Raw genomic sequence first — 12,737 nt, 5'->3', positions numbered from 1 at the left:
AGCTGGAAATTCTCCAACTCTAAGTTTTATTGTTGACCCATCAATTAGTTAGTCCTCCATGCTACACTGACATAGAAAAATATTCTAGAATCACAACATACACAGAAACTATTAAGGACATAAGAATGACATATTTAGTATTCAATAGTGTTCACATGCTGGTTCCATTCAAAAAGTATTACTGATACCAGGTACCTACAAACTTTTTCTGTAAAGGGTCAGTAGTATTTAGGCCTTGCAGGCCATAAGGTCTCTTTGGCAACTACTCAACTCTGCCATTGTAGCCCCAAAGCAGCCAATGACAGTACATAAATGAATGAGTATGGCTATATTCCAATAAAACTTTATTTACTAAAACAGACCAGCTTTGGCCTCTGGGCCATAGTTTGCTGACCTCTGACTCATGAAATCATGGAGCCGGAAAAGACCCTGGAGGTCATATGGTACACTCCCATTCAATGCCAAAACACCTCTATATCCAGTGCCAGTGACCATCTGGCTCAGAACAGTTTCATAAACAGACTGTTTTCCAAGCTAGATTGGTTATTCCTCAATGAGGAACTTCAAGGATGGGATATTTTCCCACAGTGTGGAACTAACCAGAGCACTGTGGGTCATTTAGCATTTCTGGTTCCTGAAGAGTAAATGCTACCTACACAAATATACACCTATCACTATGACAACCAAAACTTTCCCCACATATTCCCAAATCCCATAGGGTAGGGGTACTGGTACCCAATGGGTTAAGATATATTGAGCTATACAGAGGTGGGATATGTGGCAACTGTCCCATGCAGCCATTCCCCCTTCTACCTATGGCAGACATGACTAATCAATCAGATACTCTTTCCTATTGAGGCTGGCCTTTGCCTCAGAATTTTTAACACAACACTCAAGACAACCACCTCCAATGAATCAGAATTGTGATGTTAAAACATATTTGTTATCCCTAATCTAAAAGGATAGTTCTACACACTCTCTCTGAAAAGAAACTGGCTTCCTTTAAGTTTACAAAGCTGAAAAATAATATGGTTTAATTTTAAACCCTAAGGCATGTTTTGAAAGTTTGTGAAAATATTTCTTGGTTGTGACAATGACTGAGGACACTGAAGGCACTTGGTGTACTGAGGAATGACACATGTCCTGCAACACTAGGGACAGTACTGCACAACAGAGGATTATCCTACATCCCCCATGATGTTTTAATATCCCACTAGAAATAGATGTGGATGAAAAACTGTTTAAATTATCTAAGCCTAGACTGTAACTCAATTTAACACATAAACAGGAATTCTCTTTTTCACATTTTTAATAATCACTAAGCTCTCCCAAAATGTAACTGCTCTGAAAGTCAAAGTAAGACTGTACTTAACTTTTCTCTGAATTTTGCCAAGAGTTATTCACCATTTTGGAAAATCGTCTCAATGACAGCAATATAATTCAGTGTATGTGAGTACAATTTATCTGAATAAGCCTGCATTTGTAATGATTTCCATCACAGTAATTCTAGACACAGGTACAAAAAGTTAACCGCTTGGTATGTGTAGAGCATATACATATTAAAAAGTATATTTAATGACTTTATTTTTATTTCTCCTTTATATTACAGTTAGAACATTATATTCATTTCTTTGCAGTCAGGTTTGCAAGTAGTTGCAGTATATCTACGAATTCATTTCAGGATAGTAAAGGAGGGACTATAAAACATTTGTTATAAAAATAGAGTGTTGGCTCTGACAGGTTAAGAACCACTAATCTAAACTAATGAAGCCTTTTTGACCAAATTGCGTTAACACAGACACAAATCTTGCCCAAAATTTGCAAACAAATCTAATGTGCTTCAAGGGTTCAAACACAACTTTAACTGGCTATCTGAAGCCATTTTTACAGAAAAACACTAGATCTCTCAATATAGGTGCAGCTTCCATATCTCCTTTTCCCTTCTCTATAAAATATACAAGAAATGACTGTGAAAGCCAAGTGCTTAGGACCTCTAAGTCCTCCAGTACACTGGAGCTGTCGCTGTGATTACTTCTACCCAATTGTGAAGAGAACTGGCATTGATTAACAGAGTCAATGAAAGAACCCAGTCATCACTGAAGCAACTGCCCTTGAGCAACAGACACAAAGCTCCTACTGAGAGTCCATTTTCCAAGAGGGCAGAAATGTTCAATATCTGCACTGTCTATATAAGAGACTGCTAGTTTAAAACTTAAAGGTTTGACATTGACTAAAAGTGGAAATAATCTCCACATAAGTCTATCTATTTTATATATATATGTTATATACATACACACATATATTAATTGACTAAAGCCATTGGCAAACCTAGCTTCCAAGAATACTAATTACTGTTTCCCTCTATAAGTCTTTTATTAAAACCTTTCTATAGTTCATGGCAGTTTTTAAGTCTTTAGAGTGTCGATAAGAGTCCATACATAGTTCAAAGATTAAACTCCAAAGCAAAACCATAAACATAAGCAAGGTCAGGTCCCAGAAACTTTCTTTAAATCAAGTTTTCAACTATTCTAGGTTAAGTGGTGACATTTAGTTTTAAGAGCTAAGAGAGACAGGTATATTGGAACATAATTCTAATGATTTACTTTTTCTATTCTTCAGAGACATGCATGTAAAAGTGAGTGGTAGGGAGTAAAAATAAATAAATAAATAAAATAAAGGCTTTGAAATGGCCTATAAGTAACTCTTGGGTCTCCCAGGGAATAAGGCAACCAGGTCCAGAGAACTAGCACTTGTCACACTTCTCTGCAGAAAACTTTGTATAAAATTATCCACAAATGATCTGCTTCTAAACCCTACAAGGCGCATTAGCTATTTAGCTATAATCAGCCCAAAGCCAGCCCCAACTCAACACAAGCTTTAAGGGATAAGTATTATAAATGAAGAAGACACAGCTGAAAAGGATGGCTAAGAAGCAAACAAGAATATTAAGAACAAAATACAACTCTAAAGGCTAAAATGCTGGACTGCTGAAAAACAGGCAGGAAAACTTTAATACAGAGTAGGTGTAAGGTCATATATTTCAATTTAAAAATCAGCCATACAAGTGCAGGGACCAGACTAACAGAGAGTTCCTGCTAAAATCTGGAGAGCTTTGGCTTACCAAATGCTTACTATAAGAGCAAGATATGTCTGCTTAAATATTAATGCAATTTTGGACTTCAATAATATTGAATATACAGTAATAGAAAGAGTATGGTGTCCACCTTACAGGAAGTAATAGTCCCACTATTTGCTGCCTTGATCAGACATCTAAAATAGTGCAGACAATTACAGAAGCCATATTTTCACAATACTGACAACCTAGAGCATCCATAAGACAATCAGGATAGTGAGAGATCGAGGTATTAGCATTATTTAACCTGAAGAAGAGATAATAAGAGACAGTTTTTTAAATATGTGACAAAATTTTAAATAGAAAAGAAAAAATAGATCTTCTATGTTTCTCTGGCTAATATAACTAAAACCAATGGATAAAAAAAAACGCAACAGGTAATTTGGATCTGTTATAAATAAAAGAATAACCTTATAACTTGAGCCACCCAAAAACAAACCAAGGTTGTATAAAAAGGAAGTGAACACCTTCTTTCTCTATGTATTCAGGCAAGGGCCTAAAGTCCTCTAGGATAAGAAGTGTTATGAGGGTACCCAAATCAGGTAGAAGATTGGATTAAGAGACTGCTACAGGTTCACTCCAATTCTGCAATAATATCATTTTAAGGGCGGAAGAAAAAGTACAAGTTAAGTCAACAAGCACTTTATTTCCCTAATAGCAAGTTATGCTGGTAAAAGGGGAGAAGAATTGAGAGGGCCAAAGTGATTCTAAGGTACATTTAAAAATACATGGTACATAAGGAACTCAAAGTGAGATGCAGTGGAAAAGGGCACTGGATTTAGGGTTAGAAGACTAAGGTTGCATCCCAGTTCCAACCCAGCCTAGCTCTACAGGATGTAGTGCAAGTCACTGAACCCTTCTGTAGTTCAGGTTTTTCCACCTCAGAAATAGGGATACCACCTGTCTTGCCCTAAGGATCAGATGACTGTATAAGAAACACACTGACTAAATAATTTATACATAAATTATCATTGTTATTATTCTACATTGATCAGAGTCTTCTAAGCTCTGTTCACCAAACTTTAAAAAGGATATGAAACAAAATACTAGCAAACAGAATCCAACACATTAAAAGGATCATACACCATGATCAAGTGGGATTAATCCCAGGGATGCAAGGATTCTTCAATACATGCAAATCAATCAATGTGATACACCATATTAACAAATTGAAGAATAAAAACCATATGATCATCTCAATAGATGCAGAAAAAGCTTTTGACAAAATTCAATACCCATTTATGATAAAAATTCTCCAGAAAAAAAAAAAAAAAAAAAACTCTCCAGAAAGCGGGCAGAGAGGGAACCTACCTCAACATAATAAAGGCCATATACAACAAACCTAGAGCATGCATCATTCTCAATGGTGAAAAACAGAAAGCATTTCCTCTAAGATCAGGAACAAGACAAAGATGTCCACTCTCACCACTATTATTCTACACAGTTTTGAAAGTCCTAGCCACGGCAATCAGAGAAGAAAAAGAAATAAAAGGAATATAAATTGGAAAAGAAGAAGTAAAACTGTCACTATTTGCAGATGACATGATACTATACATAGATAATCCTAAAGACGCCACCAGAAAACTACTAGAGCTAATCAATGAATCTGGTAAAGTTGCAGGATACAAAATTAATGCACAGAAATCTCTGGCATTCCTATACACTAACAATGAAAGATCAGAAAGAGAAATTAAAGAAACAATCCCATTCACCATTGCAACAAAAAGAATAAAATACCTAGGAATAAACCTACCTAAGGAGGTAAAAGACCTGTACTCAGAAAACTATAAGACACTGATGAAAGAAATCAAAGATGAGGGCTTCCCTGGTGGTGCAGTGGTTGAGAGTCTGCCTGCCAATGCAGGGGACATGGGTTCGTGCCCCGGTCTGGGAATATCCCACATGCCGCGGAGCGGCTGGGCCTGTGAGTCATGGCCGCTGAGCCTGCACGTCTGGAACCTGTGCTCTGCAATGGGAGAGGCCTGTGTACTGCAAAAAAAAAAAAAGAAAGAAAGAAATCAAAGATGAAACAAACGGATGGAGAGATATACCATGTTCTTGGATTGGAAGACTCAATCTTGTGAAAATGACTATACTACCCAAAGCAATCTACAGATTCAATGCAATCCCTACCAAATTACCAATGGCATTTTTTACAGAACTAGAACAAAAAAATCTTAAAATTTGTATGGAGACACAAAAGACCCTGAATAGCCAAAGCAATCTTGAGGGAAAAAAATGGAGCTGGAGGAATCAGACTCCCTGACTTCACACTATACTACAAAGCTACAGTAATCAAGACAACATGGTACTGGCACAAAAACAGAAATATAGATCAATGGAAGAGGATAGAAAGCCCAGAGGTAAACCTACGCATCTACGGTCAACTGATCTATGACAAAGGAGGCAAGGATATATAATGGAGAAAAGACAGCCTCTTCAATAAGTGGTGCTGGGAAAACTGGACAGCTACATGTAAAAGAATGAAATTAGAACACTCCCTAACACCATACACAAAAATAAACTCAAAATGGAATAAAGACCTAAATGTAACACTGGACACTATAAAACTCTTAGAGGAAAACATAGGAAGAACACTCTTTGACATAAATCACAGCAAGATCTTTTTTGACCCACCTTCTAGAGTAATGGAAAGAAAAACAAAAATAAACTAATGTGACCACATGAAACTTAAAAGAAAGTTTAACAACTTTCTATAAACTATAAACAAGATGAAAAGACAACTCTCAGAATGGGAGAAAATATTTGCAAACGAATCAATGGACAAAAGATTAATCTCCAAAATATATAAACAGCTCATGCAGCTCAATATAAAAAAAAAAAAAAACAATCAAAAAATGGGCAGAAGGCCTAAATAGACATTTCTCCAAAGAAGATGTACAGATGGCCAAGAAGCACACGAAAAGCAGCTCGACATCACTAATTATTACAGAAATGCAAATCAAAACTACAATGAGGCATCACCTCACACCGGTCAGAATGGGCATCATCAGAAAATCTACAAACAACAAATGCTGGAGAGGATGTGGAGAAAAGGGAACCCTCTTGCACTGCTGGTGGGAATGTAAATTGATACAGCCACTATGGAGAACAATACGCAGTTTCCTTAAAAAACTAAAAATAGAATTACCATATGACCCAACAATCCCACTACTGGGCATATACCCAGAGAAAACTGTAATTCAAAAAGACACATGCACCCCAATGTTCATTGCGGCACTACTGACAATAGCCAGGTCGTGGAAGCAACCTAAATGTCCACAGACAGATGAATGGATAAAGATGATGTGGTACATATATACATTGGAATATTACTCTACCACAAAAAGGAACTAAATTGAGTCATTTGCAGAGATGTGTATGGACCTAGAGACTGTCATACAGAGGGAAGTAAGTCAGAAGAGAAAAACAAATATCATATATTAACACATATATGTGAAATCTAGAAAAATGGTACAGATGAACCAGTTTGCAAGGCAGAAATAGAGACACAGCTGTACAGAACAAACGTATGGACACCAAGGGGGGAAAGTGGTGGCAGGGGGGGATGAATTGGGAGATTGGGATTGACATATACACACTAATTTGTATAAAACAGATAACTAATAAGAACCTGCTGTATAAAAAAATAATAATAAATTTAAAAGAAAAAGGATATGAAAAACCTAGAATCCTAATAGATCAACCAAGATAAAGCCTTGTAACTTGACTAAAGAGATAGAAAGCATGTTTTAGGTAGAAACCCTCATGAAAAAAAGTCTTACCCAAGGAAAGGTAAAAGGTATTTATTATAGAATAGGTTGTGTGTTCTTAAAAAGGATGTTGTTCAGTTGTTTTCTACAGGAAGAAGAAACAAGATTCAGAATGAGAAGAGGTGGATTTAAATGAATGCAAGGGAGATTTCAGTTAGGTCTAGGGAGTAACATTTTACATGCTTGTTTTCATCAAATGAAAATGTATAAGCCACAAAGCAACAAAAAGACAAAGGAATCCTACCTGTCAAGATGATAAGACCCTGGAAGAGGCTATGGACATTTAGAATTCAAAATCTACCTGTCCTGATTGGTCAACATTTACTAGCCTTAAGGGAGTCAAATCACATTGTCTCCCGAGGTCCTTTCCAGCACTAGAACTCAGAGAATTAGAACCAATAAATAACTGTTTATTAGGAAAAGAAATAAAGTTAGCAGTTGAACTTGGGAGTATATTTTATATGAGCTTTCTACTTTAATCAAAAGTGCTCTTATTAGTCATGTACCACAGTGTTCACTGCAGCTCTATTTATAATAGCCAGGACATGGAAGCAACCTACCTAAGTGTCCATCGACAGATGAATGGATAAAGAAGATGTGGCACGTATATACAATGGAATATTACCCAGCCATAAAAAGAAACGAAATTGAGTTATTTGTAGTGAGGTGGATGGACCTAGAATCTGTCATACAGAGTGAAGTCAGAAAGAGAAAAACAAATACCATATGCTAACACATATATATGGAATCTAAAAAAAAAAAAAGGTTCTGAAGAACCCAGGGGCAGGACAGGAATAAAGACACATATGTAGAGAATGGACTTGAGGACACAGGGAGGGGGAAGGGTAAGCTGGGACAAAGTGAGAGAGTGGCGTGGACGTATATACATTACCAAACGTAAAATAGATAGCTAGTGGGAAGCAGCCGCATAGCATAGGGAGATCAGCTGGTGCTGATATATACATATATCCCCATATCTCCCACCTAGAGGGCTGGGAAAGGGAGAGTGGGAGGGAGATGCAAGAGGGAGGAGATATGGGGATATATGTATATGTATAGCTGATTCACTTTGTTATACAGCAGAAAGTAACACACCATTGTAAAGCAATTATACTCCAATAAAGATGTTAAAAAAAAAAAAGAAGTGCTCTTATTCTTAAGTGATAAAGCAAATGAGATAAAATGTTAAAAATAGGTGAATCTGAATAAAGGGTATACAGGTGGTTCCCTGTACTATCTTGATTTTTGCAACTTTATTCAATTACTGTGAAATAGTCATCATTTAGGTTTAAAATATTAGGAGTTGAATGATACTTCTTATCTTACTAGTGCTTATGGGGAAGTCTAGAACTTGATTATGTATCACTTCCTAGGGCCTGCCCTCCCTCCTCTGCTGTAATTAAGACACCTTCACGCATATACAGTGGTTGGTTTTCTCACATATACAATGTTCTCATCAATCTCCATGCCTTCATCCTCTCAATTTTGAAAATAAACTTCAGTATTTGTTTTTTATTCACATTTCAACCTTTCCCTCAAACCTCTCCAAGACTCCTAATAACTGTATAAACTTTGACTTCCCAGCCTCTGCCAGGTCATTCTCAAGGAGGTGGGAGAGGTGGGAGGGATTTCTTTCCCAGCCAGCTGCAGGCAAAGAGGGAGCACATTGTCTGTAGGGTATTTTAAAACAATAATAAAAGCAACTAAAAGTCTTTCTGCCTTTTATCATCACCAGGCACTGGCAATTAGAAACAACCTTAGTGTTGAGACACTCCTTCCAACCACTGCAGACAGCTCCAAACATCACCCCTTAGTATGTCACCAGTAATGGTCAGCCTTCCCAACCTCTGCCAAAATCTTTTATCCAATAGTCTTTCTTTTCCTCAGGATCTCAAATTAAAAACAAAACTAATAATAACAACAACAAAGACTAAAGGTAATCAGTGTATTTTCTACAGTATTTGTAATTGTGAGGTATATCATTATCGCTTTAATAGAAAAGCTCATATATAATTTAATGTGATGCCTCACTCAAAACAAAACTAAGTAGAGTCCATTTATATAATCCAGATCAATTATGATTTAGTATTAAAACTATTTTTCAAACGACAATAATGTAAACAAATGGTTCACAGCCATCACTTAATGCCTGGAGGCTGGAAAATTTGCCAAGACTTATGGGATCAGACTCAGCAGAATAGACAAGGCTCTACTAACATAACTGCAGTCCTTTATGGCTGCTCTAAACGCCCTGCATCACACTTTGAGGGCCAGGTCATCCTAGACACTATGAGAAAAAAGGTCTAACTCAGCGAACGGAAAAGGACAAAAAGAGATACTAAAAGAAGGGATCGACTATGTCTCGGCCAATCTTGTTGAGGGCCATCTTGCATCAAAGGCAATGCAGCAGCTGGATGGTAAATCAGCAGATCGACAGCACTCTGCTTGGTATCTCCCTGTCCAGCTGTGTTCCTCAGCTGTAACAAATCCTCCCGATTCTATCAAAAGGCAGGGAATGCCTTTCTCACTAGGGTATGCAGATAACTGAAAATGGACTAGATAACAATAAAATTGATAAGCAGAGAGTACAGAACCAAAAACTCAATATAGCAAGTTACTTCACATATTACAAACAGGTTATTAAAGAAAACAAAATGTGCTAGTATGTGTATATGAAGACACTTTTGACTACAGCTGTTTTAATCGTTCTTCCAATACACAGATACATATTTCACTGCAGCAGAAATAAAAAGAAATAGTAAATCCATAAGAATAACTAGTAATTTGCTGCACCCTGATAAAAAAAATGCCACCCTTGGTTAAACTGTTAAATACATCTAAATCCTACAGAATAAACAGAATTTATCTAGAGAAGGCTAAGAAACGTACTCAACAATTAGAACAAATAACAAAAATTCCAAAGATTATCCAGAACACAAGGCAATCAAATTTCAAACATACTACTCAGATATATAATTAGAAACTTGCCACAGAATGCAGGGCTCTTGTGTTTCAACATGATCACATCCTCTCCTATGAACTAACATCTAATGGCCTACGGGCTTTCTCCCAAAACCAAGGGAAAAGGGGGAAGAACACATTTTTAAATCAAGATTATATAGAAAAATCAGATCAACCTTTCAGAAAAACAGTATTGTCTACTTTAAAGAAATAAGATTATGACATATAGAAATCTACATACCAGTTAATTGAATAACTTTAAAGGTCAGTGTCATCTTTTCACTTTCTAATTTGAAAAACTATTCAATTTGCTCACTTCCATGTTACAGCATTGTTTATGTTTAGGCGATACTTTCCACTTTTAAGTATCAGCTGTGCCCCTAAACATAAGGAAATGATCTATCTTACTCAAGCATAAATTTTCAAGGCCATCAAGAGTTTATAAGCTATAGTTAATAATACTATGTTGTATATTTTAAATTTGTTAAGACAGTAGATCTTAAGTGTTCTCACCACAAAAAGAAAAAGAGAAATTAGTAACTATGTGAAGTGATGGTTTGTTAATTAGCTTGATTGTGGTAATCATTTCACAATATATGTGTATATCAAATCATCACGTTGTACACCTTAAATATATGCAATTTTGATTTGTCAATTATGTCTCATTAAAGCTAGGGGAAAAAAGTTTACAAGCTAGCAAGACACCAAGCCATCAATAAACATAAACTGTTCTAGTTTACTTGAATTAGAGCAAGACAGACCACCAAATCAGATCTAAAAGATACCTGTAACCAATACAGTAGTTTTAAAAATAAAAAATGTTAACACTTGAAATATGAAACACTTGAAACAAGCAAAAGATTCAACCATCAGATATCACCGTCCACCAATGACAATGTTAGGGCTCTCCCTAGGTACCTCACCCCATTTGTGACAAAAATACAAATTTGCCATCTATCTAAAGCTAAAACAGTCTTTGTAATTATGCAGAAGTGAGATACTATATGATGTAGATTAGGAAGTACATATTAATTGCAAGTCAATAAAACATGAATAAAATGTAGACAGTAACTAAAATTAATAATAACCTCTGGTAATGATAAAGGTGAGCCCACATAGTACACGATGGCCAATGAGGAAAACTAAATATGCTAATGTGTATATAACAACAGAACTTGGGTTATCAATATTTTTTAACAATCTACCAATGGCAAATATATACGTTTTCTTTGTAGCAGAAATAAAAAGTAACAGTAAATCCACAGGAATTGCTAGTAATTGGCTGCACCCTAATCTAAAATTGCCTTTACTGGTTAAACTCAAAAACTAAATACAACAGGATAACTTTTAGTAAAACTATATTAGAAAGTTAGGCAGAAAAACAATGAATAGTAACTGCAAACGTGACGGCACTGCCTTTCCATGTAATTATCACTGTAATTCCAAACGCATTTACAAGTTCATTCCATGACAAAGGAAATAACCTAAACTCCGCAAGGTAGAGAAGATTCCAAAAGGAAAACTTTGGTTGGTTTGCTGGTATGAAGACAACTTTAAAGCACTATCTGTTTCACAAAGAAATGCAGCATAAGTTGGACCTGGGTGAGGAAGAGTTCCAGTTTTCCCTGGGAATGTAAATTCTTCCCCGAAATCCACACAGGTTAAAAAAAAAATTTTTTTTTAAAAGGCACATCAAAAAGCCAGCATTAATTGCAAAGGAGGCAATACGAGTTCAGCATCCCGTAGGTGGCTGGTCATCTTTCTGATCCGTTAGGTCAAGACGTCCTTCTCATCTACGACCCTCAGAGAAGGACTGCCTCCCTCCTCTCCAACCTCCCCTGGAAGTCAACCCTCGCCAACTCGTGCCACCCTCACAGACAATCTGCCAAGTGCCGGGACACTCCCCCAAGTGGGACTGCTCTCCTCCGAGATGCCTCCTGCACAGTGTCACCCGCCACCCCCCTCCCCTTCTCAGGGCCTCTTCGGCCTCAGGGTCCCCGGTGCCTCCCTCCTCAGCCCCTCACGGCTGCCCTCAGGGCTGCCCCCGTCCCCCGACCCCCAATCCTGGTCCCCTCCCTCAAACCTGGGGTCCCGGTTCTCCCTCTGCCCGCGCGAGGTGTCCCGACTCTCCCGTCCCTACCCGGTCTCCCCCGTCCCGCGGCGCGGGGCGGCAGCGGGGCGGAGAGGCATCCACTGAGGAGACAAGTGCCTGAGACTCTCCGGCTCCGATCAGGACCCGGAGCCGGGCTTCCGCCTCGCGCCGGAAGGCATTCGCGAGCGGGACCGGAAGTCCCGCCCCGCGAGCTCTCTGCCTGCCGAGGCAGCGGGGTCTCACTAGATCGCAGAGAGGATTCGTGGAGGAGAGACGGACGGGAGCAGAAGGGCTTACCCTGAAGGGCCGAGGCGCCAAAAATCTTTCTCCCTGCTGCTTCTCTTTCCAGCGGATCAGCCAACCGACCTGCAGTCGGTTGATCAAGGGTCTCCTGTGTTCACGCACCTGGAGGAGCAAGATGACTCAGACACTGACCCCTGCCCTCACAATCTAGTTGAAAGTTGACAAAAATATAAACAGAGGTTAATCACACCGCAAGGCAGTATTGCTTCATTCCTTAATCCAAATTTTTATCACCTGCTATATATCACTCATTAAACAAGTAGGCTGTAAACAGACGAAAGCCCCTATTTTATGGAGCGAGGGAGGCACTAACGGCAATGAACCAGGCAGAGAATAAATCAAACAACGACCTGTTCCTCGGGAAGCTTAAGGTAGTACAGGGACAGATATATGGGCAAACAAGTGCAATGAAACCATCGAGCATCAGAGGAACTATGGCCGTGCTGCAGGCAGTCGTGTGGTGCAGGGAGCTGGG

General features: G+C 38.2%; 1 protein-coding gene across 2 annotated transcripts in view; it reads right to left on the bottom strand.

Annotated features, from left to right (window-relative positions):
* DISP1 (dispatched RND transporter family member 1) overlaps nt 1-12,088 on the bottom strand; it is a 201,910-nt gene extending 189,822 nt beyond the window's left edge. Inside the window, exon 1 of one of the 2 annotated variants that reach the window (XM_029227924.1) lies at nt 12,008-12,088. The gene's annotated coding sequence lies outside the window, so the exon portion shown is untranslated. The remainder of the gene's footprint in view (nt 1-12,007) is intronic. The other variant, XM_029227921.1, reaches the window with a different exon arrangement.
* Between the last annotated feature and the right edge of the window lie 649 nt (nt 12,089-12,737).

The sequence above is a fragment of the Monodon monoceros genome, unplaced genomic scaffold (assembly GCF_005190385.1).
Source record: "Monodon monoceros isolate NGI ecotype Baffin Bay Population unplaced genomic scaffold, NGI_Narwhal_1 Super_Scaffold_18, whole genome shotgun sequence".
Classification (NCBI taxonomy): domain Eukaryota; kingdom Metazoa; phylum Chordata; class Mammalia; order Artiodactyla; family Monodontidae; genus Monodon; species Monodon monoceros.
The sequence above is the reverse complement of the archived record's forward strand: the minus strand, read 5'-3'. Positions and strand labels throughout refer to the sequence as shown.